Below are 2,666 nucleotides of genomic sequence, written 5' to 3'. Positions count from 1 at the left end.
ACTGTGTGATGTCATCATGTCCATATGGAGGAATTGTGTGATGTCCTCATGTCCATATGGAGGAACTGTGTGATGTCATCATGTCCATATGAAGGAACTGTGTGATGTCATCATGTCCATATGAAAGAACTGTGTGATGTCCTCATGTCCATATGGAGGAACTGTGTGATGTCATCATGTCCATATGGAGGAACTGTGTGATGTCATCATGTCCATATGAAAGAACTGTGTGATGTCATCATGTCCATATGGGGGAACTGTGTGATGTCATCATGTCCATATGGGGGAACTGTGTGATGTCATCATGTCCATATGGAGGAACTGTGTGATGTCATCATGTCCATATGGGGGAACTGTGTGATGTCATCATGTCCATATGGAGGAACTGTGTGATGTCATCATGTCCATATGGAGGAATTGTGTGATGTCATCATGTCCATATGGAGGAACTGTGTGATGTCATCATGTCCATATGAAGGAACTGTGTGATGTCATCATGTCCATATGGAGGGAAAACTCCATACTCCATAAAGTATGCCAAGAATGAAGGCAAAAGGGGTTCAACCTGGGGCTAGTGAGGTGTACCTAATGAAGTGAAAGCCTATTTAGTACCACTATGTCTCAGAAGATAATTATGCTAGAAGGAATATACAAAGCAGCTCAATCACATGACTTTTTTAGGTAGTTTTCCCTAAACATCAGTTTTTCACTCCATCTACATCGTTTTAGAAATTGATTGGGAATTGACCCCAAGCCATACATTTCTCCTAAAGGAATGAGCACCCATGTGCAGATATATCACTGTTTCCGGATTTTAGCCCTCACCAGTACATAGTGGGTGTGCTGGTGTGAGGCCTGTTAAGGTGGGTAAGATTTCTCCTTGAGGAGAACACCATAACAGTGTGTGGAGATTCATAGGCCATTAGCCTCATACCTACAGCCCACAAACAGCAGGAAACTCTGACACTGCCAAAACACTACGTAAAGAAAAATAATACATACACAGTAACCCCCCGACCTACGATGGCCCCGACATACGATCATTTCAACATATGATGCTTTTGTATGTCAGGGCTATCGCATAAACGGCTATCCTGCAGCACAGACTGCTTCAGCTGCCACCGGATAGCCGTTTACGGTGCCCCGTGCGCTCCGTTGACAATCACTTACCTGTCCCCGGGGTTCCGGACCGTCCTCTTCGGGATCCCCTGCATCGTCGGCGCTCTCCATCGTCGTCATCACGTCGCTGCGCACGCCGTCCCGTCATCCAATAGGAGCGGCGTGCGTAACGACGTGATGGCGGCAACAGAGAGCGAGGATGCCGGGGAAGCAGAGGTCTTGCCGGAGCGTCGGGGACACCGCGGGGACACGTCGACAGCGATGGTCGGCGACATCCAGGGCAGCGGTGACGAGCGGTGACGGTCCGGAGCGGCGGTGACACGTGAATATAACCTCCAATACCAGTGGTCTTCAACCTGCGGACCTCCAGATGTTGCAAAACTACAACTCCCAGCATGCCCGGACAGCCGTTGGCTGTCCGGGCATGCTGGGTGTTGTAGTTTTGCAACATCTGGAGGTCCGCAGGTTGTAGACCACTGTCCTATACTTTACATTGCACGGATCCCTCAACATACGATGGTTTCAACAAACGATGGTCCATTCGGAACGGATTACCATCGTATGTTGAGGGACCACTGTACAAGGTCCTTTAGCAACTTACAGATGGTTTCCATGTGGTAAAATAACAAAGATTAAAAAGAAAACAAAAAGCAAGTCATGATGCACCAATTCACACTTACAGTCTTATAAATAGCAGGGATTCTTCGTTAGAGCTGAGAAGTCCTCTCGTAGCTCGGCTTTCGATGGTTCTTGCATAGACATCTGAGATAGTAAACCATTGGGGACTATCCGCATGCTATCATATCAGGGTATCTCTCTACATGTCAGGAAGCTTGTCAGTCATTACAGTCTACAAGGGTAATGTCACCGATACTACCGCACAGTATACAAGTAATATACTGCAGGCAACGAGAAATGTACAAAAATACAGAGAGGAAATGACGCCGTTCCTGTGTGCCGACGGGTGAATCCTCACTTGTGCCCAGCGCTTACTTTACCTACATGCACGGTTAGACATGGTTCGTAGCTTCTCTGCGCAAAAGAAGGAAATTGTGGCTACAGCTTTGTATGTAGATCATTTTTGGGCAGGTAACGGAGGGTAAAGATGAGCATTGTCCTTTAAAGTCCTTGGAATGCACTGGTTTGCACTGTATATATCTTCTGCTTTTGTATATCTGTTATGTTGTAATGTTGGGTTTTGGTCACAAAAACGAGATTTCCCTGTTGCAGCAGGAACCTGGAGACTATAGAAGAAATGGTGAACTGAAAGATGTTGCAATGCTGTGACTATGGGGGAAGGGCCCAGTGGGGAAGTATGGGTGAATTTTTGTGCCCCTCAGAATGTAAAGTGAGAGGCAATGTGTACAATGTACACATTACCACTCAGTGTTGTATAGGAGCAGAGAATCTGGTAGTAAACAGGAGTGCCTGCTCCTTTATGTACACTGGGAGGCTTCTACCTAATGGGGAAATTACCTACCTACTGGGAGCATCTACCTAATGGGGAGATTATCTACATGGGCAGGGTATCGACCGTTTACGGCTCT

The 2,666-nt window shown here is 46.8% G+C and overlaps 1 protein-coding gene across 1 annotated transcript in view; it reads right to left on the bottom strand.

Moving 5' to 3' along the window:
• The window catches only part of LOC130366776 (beta-1,3-galactosyltransferase 2-like), a 17,030-nt gene extending 14,789 nt beyond the window's left edge, over nt 1-2,241 (bottom strand). Inside the window, exon 1 of the mRNA XM_056569135.1 lies at nt 1,800-2,241. The gene's annotated coding sequence lies outside the window, so the exon portion shown is untranslated. The remainder of the gene's footprint in view (nt 1-1,799) is intronic.
• Nucleotides 2,242-2,666: the final 425 nt, after the last annotated feature.

The sequence above is a fragment of the Hyla sarda genome, chromosome 4 (assembly GCF_029499605.1).
Source record: "Hyla sarda isolate aHylSar1 chromosome 4, aHylSar1.hap1, whole genome shotgun sequence".
NCBI classification, from domain to species: domain Eukaryota; kingdom Metazoa; phylum Chordata; class Amphibia; order Anura; family Hylidae; genus Hyla; species Hyla sarda.
The sequence above is the reverse complement of the archived record's forward strand: the minus strand, read 5'-3'. Positions and strand labels throughout refer to the sequence as shown.